Below are 11,831 nucleotides of genomic sequence, written 5' to 3'. Positions count from 1 at the left end.
GTTTGGCTGAATCTAATCATCTTAAATGATTTTAGAAAAGTAATATTGTATGTGCATTCTGTCACTGGATTTAGAAATAAAAACAAAGTCATTTTGCCCTTGAAAATACTCTGTGTTTGTGTGTGTGTGTGTGTGTTTGCTATGTTTGAGGCCATAAAGCCTCATATCACAGACAAGCAGTTATCAACTTCAAGTAATTTGACAAAACCTATGGAGCATGCTATCCAGGAACAAGTCTTCAGTCTGAGATATGATTTTCTATTATTATCATTTTAATATTTTAGTCAATTCTTGAGCTAAATACATATCTCTGTTATAATCTTTTCAAAGACAATCTTATTCACCTGATTACATCTTAAGTAGTACATTTTTTTAAAAAAAATTAACAAATCTATTAATATAACAAACTTTTTAAAAATTTTTTTGTTGTTGTTTTTGAGACTACATTTGGTGACGCTCAGGGTTTATTCTGGCTTTGTGCTCAGGAATCAGTCCTAATAGTGTTCAGGGAATGATATGAGGTTCCAGGGATTGAATCAGGAATGACTACATGCAATGAGCTCCTTATACCCTGTACAATAACTCTAACCCCAAATATTTTTTAAATGTACAACATATCCTAATGCCTATTATTAAATATTGAACAGATAGTGAAGCACACAAATACAGATTCTGTCTTCTGGGGACTGCACAATTACCCAGACCAACACAGAAAGTATCAGATAAAGAGAATATGTAATATTCTTCCTCCTCCTCCTCCTCCTCCTCCTCCTCCTCCTCCTCCTCCTCCTCCTCCTCCTTCTTCTTCTTCTTCTTCGTTTTCTTCTTCTCCTTCTCCTTCTCCTTCCTCTTCTTCCTCGTCTTCCTCGTCTTCCTCTTTCTCTTCCTCCTTCTCATTTGTTTAACAGTTTTTCTTATCATGAATTCTTAAAGAAGAGTTTCTTGTTCTATTTTATTTATTTAATTTCTTTGTTAACATATATAGGTCTGAGTTTTCATATCTGAGTCTTGAACTCTATTCTACTTTAATGATAATACTACTTTATGTTATGTACCAATGTTAATTACTACAGCATTATAGTATATTTCTGAGTCAAAGAAAGCATTGCTTCCAGTATTATTTTTTCTCAAGATTGTTTCAGCTATTCAAAGAGTTGCATTACTCTTTATAAACTTTACTCTTTATAAATTTACTCCAAACCCCAAAATGAATAACAAAAAAAGTTTGCATTTTTGCAGCAAATATAGTAAAATTGGAAGAGTTCAGAGAGGATTAACATGACTCCTGAGAAAAGATGCATGCAATTTTGAATTGTCCCATATTTTCCTTTAAGACAGATGAAGTGCTCCATATTTTCATTCTTCTAGCTAAAGCTCTGTTGCATAGTAGAAAATAATTCTATAGGAATTTTTGTGCAAATTGCTTGAATCTGGATAGCACTTTTGGCAGAATGGATATTTAATCAATGTTGAGTCTTCCAAACTATGATCAAGGAATCTGATTTTATTTTCTTGTATCATATATTATAGTGATTATAATTTTATTTATAAAAGTCTTTCATTTCCTATGTTATGCTGATTCCCATATAATTGACTTTGGGGGAAAAAGTGTAAATTGTGTTATATTTTTAAAATTTATTTCCTTTGACTTCATAATTTGCCTTTAAAAATAGGACAAAAATAGGTCAGAAAAACCTTTGTGCATATTAGTTGGATTGTCTGTCATTTTGTCCTATAGATGTATTGAATTTAGGAGTAGGAATGATAGTGCAGTGCACAGGACTCTTGCCTTACATGTGGTAAACCTAGGTTCAGTACCTGGCAATCCATGTAGTCCCTAAATTCACAGGACTGAGTCCAGACTTCAGAGCCAGAGGTAATTCCTGAGCAACACTGGGTTTGGTGCCCCGAAAATTAAAAAAATAGTTTATTAAATTTATAAATGTGCTAAGTATTAATTATTTTGTATGTGTAATATATTACCTGCTCATTTTGAATTTTTTCCATACTAAGCTAATATATATTCAAAAATAATAATTTAGAATAATATATCATTTAATAAATAATTTTTTATTTAAATTTTATTTAAATTCATTGGTATTGATTACTTACTTGAGGAAAGTAAGGAAAAATAACAGCCAGAAACTAGAAATAACTAGTAGTTTAATTTTAAGAGAATTATAAAAATAAACATAAGTTTCAGCAAGTCTTGAAGTTAGTATTATTTAGAGTGCTTTTTAAAATGGAGGCTTACTCAGAATGTTATGTACTGAAGGAAATGATATCAGAGAGAGTGAAAATTATTGAGCCCTCCTGTCTTCACTGTCTGTCATATTTATTGAGTTTTTAAAAAATATGTCAGTATGTATTGTGGGGTCATATGGATGCTCAATTTTTAGTTTTTGAAGGACTGTCCATATTGTTTTCCAGAAAAGCTGGACTAGTGGGCATTTCCACCAACAATGAAAGAGCATCCTTTTTCCTCTATATCCATGCCAGCATCGGTTGCTTTTGTTCTTTTGAATGTGTGCCCATCTCTGTGGTGTGAGATGATATCTCATTGTTGTTTTTATTTGCATCTCCCTGATGGCTAGTGATGTGGAGTATTTTTTCATGTGCCTTTTGGTCATTTGTATTTCTTTTTTGAGGAAACTTATGTTCATTTTTTCTCTCCATTTTTTGATTGGGAAGGGTTTTTTTTTCTTGTATAATTCTACTAATGTCTTGTATATTCTGGATATTAATCCCATATCAGATGGGTATTGGGTAAATATTCTTTCCCATTCTGTGGGCTCTTTCTGTACTTTGGTCACTGTTTCTTTTGAAGTGCAGAAGCATCTTAGTTTGATGTAGTACCATTTGTTTATGTTTGCTTCCATCCCCAATACCACTTCTGGGAATATATACTGAGGATGCAAAAAAGCACAATAGAAATGACATCTGTACCATATGTTCATTGTAGCACTGTTCACAATAGCCAAAATCTGGAAACAACCCAAGTGCCTTAGAACAGATGACTGGTTAAAGAAACTTTGGTACATGTACACAATGGAATACTATCCAGCTGTCAGGAGAGGTGAAGTCATAAACTTTGCTTATAAATGTGTAGACATGGAGAGTATCATGCTAAGTGAACTGAGTCAGAAAGAGAGGGACAGAGGACTGTACTCATTTATGGAGTATAAAACAATATAACATCAGGCTGACACCTAAGGATGGTAGATACACAGGACAGATAGATTGCTCTATACCTGGAAGTTTGCCTCATGAGCAAAGGGTAGAAGGCAGCTGGAATAGAGAAGGGATCACTAAGAAAATGATGACTGGAGGAATTGGTCGAGATGGGAGATGTGTGCAGAAAGTAGATAATGGACCAAACATGATAATATCTCAGTGTCTGTATGGCAAACCATAATGCCCAAAAGTAGAGAGAGATTATGGGGAATAATGTCTGCCATGTTGGCAGGGTGAGGGTGGGAAAGGGAGGGTATAACAGGGATATTGGTGGTGGGAATGTGCACTGTTTGGAGGGATGGTGTTTGATCATTGTGTGATTGTAACCCAAACATGAAACCTTGTAACTATCTCACGGTGATTCAATAAAATTAAGAAAAATATATGTCAGTATGTGAGATAATGTTGAATGGTTTAAAAGTCTTATCATAAAAGAGTATAAGATAAGGTAATAGTTCTATCACATGGTTTAACAGTTGCATCTCTAGATGTTGGGTATTAAACCCAGAAGATAAAATCCAGGGAAAGAGTAACATGGGTTAAGACTAGTTAAGTCAGCACTGATTGACTCAGGGTCTATAGAACCAGCTGGAGCCAGGACTTGTTCTTCACATGAAGGGGAAATTTTGTCCTCACTTCACAAGAACCTCTCAGGAATGTAGTCTTCCATCACACACACACACAAAAAGAATTTTAAGAGAAGTTTCAGTGGTGTAGAAAAATAATTTTATTGAAATAAAATTACTCAGATGTGGGAGAGGAAATAAATATATGTTCAAGAAATATCTGGGATTTTCTCATAATGAAAAATCAGAGAATGTGTTTTGGGAGAGTTATATACAATTTTTCCAGATTGTCTTGGTTTAGAATTCTCCACACACATAAATTAATCTGGACATAGAGAAAAAACAAAACAAACAAACAAGAAACAGTGCTCTCTTGATGATCCTTTCTTATTATTATGGTCTTTAGATTCTCCTGAAAAATCTCATTTACTCAGGGGTCCACCCGTCTTTGGGTGGGCCCAGTTTTCTTCATGTCCTAAAGAGCTCAGAACTTGCATCTTAATGGGATGTTTTATTTATTCCTATGGACTACTTAAGGGATAGGCCATTTCTTCTTAGTTTTATTACTTTTTAAAAATTCATTACCAGGTCCCCCAATCTGCCTTTCTGCCTGCAATAATATATATATGTACATATATATATATATATATATATATATATATATATGCTGAACAATAGCCATCTGCCTGCCCCTGCCCAGTGGATTTAGACATCTATCTTTAATAACTTCAGCTAAGACAAAGAATGAGACCCATTGTAAATACTCATCAATACACTGCCTCGGCTCTTCACACACTACCTGTCTGAATGCAAGTTCCATCCCAGTGGAAAACCAGCAGGACTGTACTACTGTACAAGAAGGGAGACATCCACGACATTGGCAATTCTCTCCCTATCTCGCCCTATTGTCTGTCATCTACAAGCTGTTCACTTGAGTCATCCTGAATAGGATTGGCAGAACACTAGATAAATGACAACCATGTGAACAAGCCGGTTCGCAAAGGATTCAGCACGATCGACCATATTCACATGATAACCAAGCTCATTGAGGTTTCTCGGGAGTTCAAGAGGCTGCTCTGTCTAATGTTTATTGATATAAAGAAGGCCTTTTATTCAGTATAGACAGAAGCGGTCATCGAAGAACTAGCCAATCAGGGCATTCAAACTCAATACATCATGATCCTTCATGAGCTGTATTATGGATTCACTACCAGGATCTCACTATTCTACAAAGAAGTGATCACCAATGTCAAGAGAGGGGTTTGGCAGGGTGATACCATTTCACCGACACTATTCAGTGCCACTTTCGAGAACATCATGTAACGAATGGAATGGGAAGGAATGGGAGTGAAGTTAGACTGTCGGCAACTACACCACCTCCGCTTTGCTGATGACATCATTCTAATAAACACCAAACATTAAGTAAAGTAAAGGCCCTCCCGTTGATCGTCGATTTGCTCGAGCGGGCCCAGTAACATCTCCATTGGAGACTTTGTTGTTACTGTGTCTGGCATATCGAATACTCTCGGTAGCTTGCCGGGCTCTCCGAGAGGGGCAGAGGAATCGAACTTGGGTCGGCCATGTTGGCCGCTTGTAAGGCAAACGCCCTACCCGCTGTGCTACCAAACATTAGCCAAGTGACACAAATGCTGGCTGACTTCAACTGTGAGTGTGGAAAGGTCGGACTACAGCTAAATCTCACAAAGACAATGTTTATGAGAAACAGTCTCGTTCCTGATGTTCCTTTTGCTCTCAATGGACCGCCCATCTCCGAATGCAACAGTTATGTGTACCTAGGTCGAGAACTCAACATGATGAATGACCTGGCACCTGAGTTGCGCAGGAGGAAGAGAGCAGCTTGGAACACCTTCAAGAGCATCTAAGAAATAGCTAAGAGGACGAAGAACCTCAGGCACCAGGCTCATCTCTTTGATGCCACTGTTCTTCCTGCATTAACATACACCTCAAAGACCTGGGCCCTACTAAAATAGGATGAGAACTCTATTCAGGTCTCCCAAAGAGAAATTGAAAGAGCTTTGCTTGGAGTATCACGTTTCACTCAAATGAGAGAAAGAATTCGGAGTTCCGACCTCTGTTGACGATCAAGAATCAGGGATGCTGTATTGTTTGCCAAGGTGTCAAAACTCAGATGGGCTGGACGGGTAATGAGATTTGAAGACGACCATTGGAGTAGAGCTGTTACTGACTGGATTCCATGGGACGTCAAAAGACCGCATGGCTGCCCACCTCACCTACAAGGTGGTCAGAGTTCTTCATCAAACCCTGAACGATTGGTTTGAGGCTCTTCATGTTCCTAGAATGAAGAGATGCCATTGGGCTACACTAGCACGTGACAGGGAGTAATGGAGACATTACTGGTGCCTGCTCTAGCAAATCGATGATTAACGGGAAGTCAAGTGATCAAGTGATCAAGACAAACAATGGTAGATAGTCGGGGAGATAAGAGGACATGTATGCAATTCCCCTATGAATTCTGAGTAAACGTAGATTCCTCCATGCATATTTAAGTTCTTCCTTAAACTTAGAAAAGAGTTAAGCTTATTAGTACAGAGTTAAGATGATTAGTTCAAAATAGCTAGGAAAGGAACTTTATAAGATTTTTAATATTTTACTTTATAGGGTATCACAAATCACAAATCATCCTGTTATTCGTCGATTGCCTCAAGCAGGCCCCAGTGACGTCTCCTTCATCCTAGCCCTGAGATTATATTCAAGGCTCTTTAGGAGAATGAGACCCATCATTGTTATAAAGGTATAAGGATCTTTATAATATCTTTTCCTTTTATAATAGTCTTTGATTAAAGGGTGATCTGAACTCAACCCGGTTTTAGAAACCCTCCAATAAAATACACCTTTTTCCTAAACAAACTGTCTGAAAAATAGAATTTTGGGGCATTTTACAGTATAGAATTATAAACTATATTTGGTTCGGGTTACTCTCTTTTCTTCTTTAGTTCACTCACATTGTTGTGCACAGCAAGAGTTTGTTTTATCTTTCTTTTTATTTCTTGTTTTTGTATCTGAGTCACATTCCCTGATGCTCAGGCTTACTCCTATCTTTTTTGCTTAGGGATTTCTCTTGGAGGTGCTCAAGATACTGAATGTGGTGCAATTATTCAGCCCGGGGCTGGCAGCACACAGAGCAAGAGACTTACCTCTTCTACAGAACTCTTGGCATCTGTAGCAAGAGTTTTTAAAACTTAATCACCTGTTGATGGACATTTAGGTTGTTTAGTGCTTTTAGTTATAAATGAATTGGTTAAATGAATATTCGTAGTCACATAGTTTTGTGTCCATATGTCTCATCTCTTTATCACTAGGGTTTCAACAATTTAGTGTGACGCTGATACAGTGGGAGCGTAAGGGTGGAGTGCCAGGTGAATTCAGTTGGTTGGTTGATTTAATTCTCACCCATCAAACTGAATCTGATCAAATTAGATAATGGAATAATTCCAGTTATTCTCTCTCTTTTCCTCTGCTCTCTCACTGTTTCTTTTTCTCTCTCTCTTTCTCTAGCCTCCCTCTTTATGTCCCACATAGACTGAAGAATCAGATAGGATTTATGTGCCTGGACATATGTCTGAATGCAGGCAGAGCTCAGAAACGTAGAGAGACAGAAGATTGGGGCAGGTCTCAAACAACCAGGTGGTGACAAGATGCTAAGCATAGGAATCTTAACCATGAGTACCATGACCATAGTCAGAGACTATCAATCCCAGGACAGGAACTGCTGGGATACAGCTGAGAGAGTTCCAATACACAGGTGCACTATGTCCATGGCCAGGACTAAGGAAAGCTGAAATGTTAAGAGACCACTGGGGTACAGTTCTAGAGTGTTCTGATGGCAAAGTTTCAGAGTAGGAAAGCATGCACTGAATATAGAACAGTGTAGGGCCAAAATACTCCAGAGGTGAGTAGATGATCAGGGACAGGATTTAGAAAGTCATACAATGGTCAGTGTATTGTAAGACAGAATGAGGGATGTCGGATATGGGAAAAGGAGAGGCCTAGACAATAGGGAGGAATCTGGACCATCTATTTGAACTGTACAATAAACTTTAACTTCTTAACCTTCCTAGTTTTGTAAGCAAATCTTTCATACAATTCTCAAAATCCCATCAGTGCAGGAAGAAATTTTACTTTTCTTTTGCACTAACAATGATCCTTAGGGGTTCTCTCTCTGTCTCTCTCTGTCTCTCCTACCCTCTGTGTGTAGGGGTTTGCAATAATCTCAGCTTAACAGATACAGAAGAGGAAAGTTAATTCTAAAATATCTGCATGTGGCACTTTGAACTCTATTTCTCTTCGCAAAAAATGTAACAAAATAAAGCACAATAGTTTCTAGTGACTTTTTCTCTGTGAAACTCTCCTGAACTAAGTGTTGGATATAGAGTATTAAAATTGGCCTCCAAGCACCTAAGGGCTGAATTCAATATTAAAAACCAGCCAGATCTAATTTTGGATAGAGGTGGTGAGATCATCTCACTTGCCAAGTCCATAAAAGGGAAACCTTCAGAAAATTTTGCTAAAATATACAGAGATAGTGTAATATACTTCTGGAGAGTATGTTATGAGGGAACTCATTGATTATTCTGGCACCCACAAGTTTGCTATCTACCCTTTCTATAAATGTTTCTCACTTTTTTTTCCACTGAAAAAATATTTTTTTCAGTCACAACACACTGAAAACACTAATCTACCATCTTTTCACTTGCTCTCTGTTGTTAGCAATGATTTTTTTCAACACCACCACCACATGTCTTGATTGACAGGCGTCTCAAGTGGCATAGATCTAGAACTTTGCAGTTACAATTTCAAACTATTTTACTTTCCTATCATGTAGGTTGCCACTGCCTTGTCTTCTCATTTCTTTTCTCGAAATAGATTTGATAACAAGTTTGCATGCAACTTGGTGATCTCATTCCAGAAAAGTCTTCTTTAAATCAGACCAGATCTACTACATGGGTGTTTTTGGCATTCCCAAAGGCCTCTGAACCACACATACAGAGTCACTGTTGCTCCTTTTCCTAACTGGTTAATTATATTCACAGTGATTCACAAAGTTATTGATAGTTGAGTTTTAGACATATAATATTTCAATGGGCTAGAGTGATAGTACAGCACAGCAGGTAAGGTGTTTGCCTTGCATGTAGCCAACCTGGGTTCAGCTCCTCCACTTGTCTCAGAGAGCCCCACAAGCTACCAAAAGTATCTTGGCCACAGGGCAAAGCCTGGCAAGCTATCCATGGCATATTTGATATGCCAAAAAAAAAAGTAGCAACAAGTCTCACAATTTTTGTAGACATTACTGATGCCCGCTTGAGCAAATCAATGAACAACAGGAAGACAGTGCAGTACAGTGCAATATTTCAACACTAATACCTCCACCAGCTTCAACTTCCCTCCAAGAGTATTCCTATATTCCCTCCCTACCCCAACCCCACCATGTCCCTTCCTATCAGTTTGATAGGCTTGTTACAAAGTTTCAGTATTGCATCTTAGTTTTAATTTTTATTTTTGTTGAGTCTGTGTTTTAGACATAATGGCTATACTATATTCACTCATATCACCAGGATTACTGAAGCTCTGGTTCCTGTACACCCATTATTTCCCATTCTCTTATTCTCCCTTGATTTCTTTTCATCCTTCTATTTTCTAAACACTGGGGTCAAGGGAGATGCCCCTAAAAAGCAAGCTCTTAAACCTCTACTTGGTGCTAGAACTTGTTGCAGGTGGTTTATGTGTATTTGTTAGAAAGGGAGGTAGCCTTAAGAGCAGAGAGCTTTTATCTTTCATTATAAAAGCTGGGGAAATGTCTGGAGTATGTCAGGATTATTAAAGGCTATTGATGGGTTCAATAGTAAAACTGACTAAATTAGGAATATGACCCTAAGCAAAAGAATTACCAGCAAGGGATGTCAGGATTATTGACTTCGGTGGTACCTGATAACCTGGATGCTCTAGGTCCTGCCACCAGAAGATCATTATCTCAGTATCCTCTTCTATTTTAATGGTCCAAATTACTTGGACATAATACAAAATTGCTGAAACATGTTTGTTTAAAAGGTATAAAATGGGGAGGCCTTTCTCTGGAATCCTTTATAGGAGATGACCTGATCCGCCCCCCTCCCACCCCCATAATCTGGGAGTCTCTCTGCATTCTTTTCCCCTCCTTTCCCTTTCCCTAAATCGAGTGTTTTTATGAATTCAGCAATTTGTTCACAGTTCCCTTACTTTCAACTATGAATTCACTTATTTTGAATGTTGACTGCTTGAGTAACAGGAAACTACGTGCCAGTTCCCAGCTGCAACACTCTGATACCAACAAGGCAGCCAGCCCACTGGCCCTTAAATCCACTTGTTCTGCATGTCATGGGAAGAGGTCCTCATCATCTGAGTTCTTGGGTAGTTGTGCACTCAGAGAGAAACAATGAATTTCTTTTCAGAGTAAAAGAAAGTAAGTCATCATATTTACGTAGGTTATCCAGGTTCATTAGCTTCCCTTACAGGAAAAAAATCACTAGGAGGCAAAATACTGAAGCAAAGAGATTGATTAAAAGAAACTGAGTGCAAGTTAAGAGATATGTGAGGAGAGAGAAGTATAGCAGTGCTTACTCAAGAGATCAATTAAATCTCTCTCCTCATTCTCTCTTTTTTGCTCTCTCTCTCCCTTTCTCTCTCTCTCCCTTTTAAATCTATGGTCAAAATTTGATTCAGGGGTTAGTTTTGCTCTTCCTTCCTTTTGATTCATAGTGACTTAATCTAAGGGTAATGATTCAATTGCAGGACTTACATTAGGCTGTTATGAATATTCAGTTTAAATTATTTATTAATGCTTATTAAAATGGATTGAAAATAATTGAAAGAAATTCAAAATAAAATACTATGTTGTTTCTACAAGATTAAGTGCGGTCTTGAGATAGAGAGCTCTGCCCTTCTGTTTTATCACTGGAGAATAAAATTATGCTTGGTCAGGAAGTCACAATTCTTGTATAACTTTATTAGTGTTCAAGATCATTAATGGGAAGCAGAGAGGGAAAAGAAGTAAATATAAAGTGACAGTTTCAGACAGTCAGGGATAAGTTCATTGAACTGTAAATTAAATCAAATGTCACAAAATATGCAGACTGTAAAACTGTCTATTGTCTGCAAAGTTGTTAAACTTTAAAAGGTCTTTTCAATTAAAATGACTGAGATGAGCATTGTTTCATGCTACCATAGAAAGAATATGAAAATAATAAGTTGTCCATTGGGTAGAGGAAAATGTTTAGGAGAACATGGAATATATATAAGCAGCGACTAGCAATAAATAGCTACACATAGTGTCAACTGCATAACCTATCTCCCAGTTCCTTGTCTGTATACTAGCTCTAGAGTCATTATTAAACTTTTTGGGGGGTTCTTAGCTATATTTATTTCATACTTTCATACTGTCACCTGGATTTATATATCTGCACTGGGAGGAGGAAAAGAAGAATGTTTTGTTTTGTTTTTTCTTTCTTTCTTTAATTTTTTGCTTTTATTTATTTATTTATTTGTTTTTAGTTTAACTAAGGTCTGTCCAAAGGAATAGAAATTGTCAAGGAGGTAATTTTAACCCCTGCTTTCTCATGTCCAGGATAGATTCGGTTTTGTTTTCTATTAGGGGAAATGTGCAATCTTTTCAATGAAAAGCTACTATTAAATTAAATTTAAGCCATTTGTGATGAGCAGGTAGCAAGATCTAAATTCTTGGCTAAAAAAAATAAAATGCATATTATGAATTTAAGATCATGATTTCTGGGACAGAAAATAATCTAGACACAGAAAGTGCAAGTTAAGGGATAACAATTTGTAGGATAACACTCTTTTGTCCTTCCTCAGGTAGCTTAGGTTTATCAGGTCACACCCATCTAAGGACACTGAACTTGTATTGTAAGCAATGTCCTTCCTGTGTGGACACAGGAAGACAGTTAATATTATGCTTTGTAACTTGGGAGTTGATTGACTCCGAATAATATTTACTCCTGG

The 11,831-nt window shown here is 37.2% G+C and overlaps 1 non-coding gene across 1 annotated transcript; it reads left to right on the top strand.

The window, feature by feature from the left end:
• Positions 1–1,225: 1,225 nt before the first annotated feature.
• On the top strand, positions 1,226–1,327 carry LOC130025615 (U6 spliceosomal RNA). The gene has a single exon (XR_008792749.1). It is a non-coding gene; the product is annotated as a U6 spliceosomal RNA (small nuclear RNA).
• Positions 1,328–11,831: the final 10,504 nt, after the last annotated feature.

The sequence above is a fragment of the Sorex fumeus genome, unplaced genomic scaffold (genome assembly GCF_029834395.1).
Source record: "Sorex fumeus unplaced genomic scaffold, SorFum_2.1 ptg000030l, whole genome shotgun sequence".
Classification (NCBI taxonomy): Eukaryota; Metazoa; Chordata; class Mammalia; order Eulipotyphla; family Soricidae; genus Sorex; species Sorex fumeus.
The sequence above is the reverse complement of the archived record's forward strand: the minus strand, read 5'-3'. Positions and strand labels throughout refer to the sequence as shown.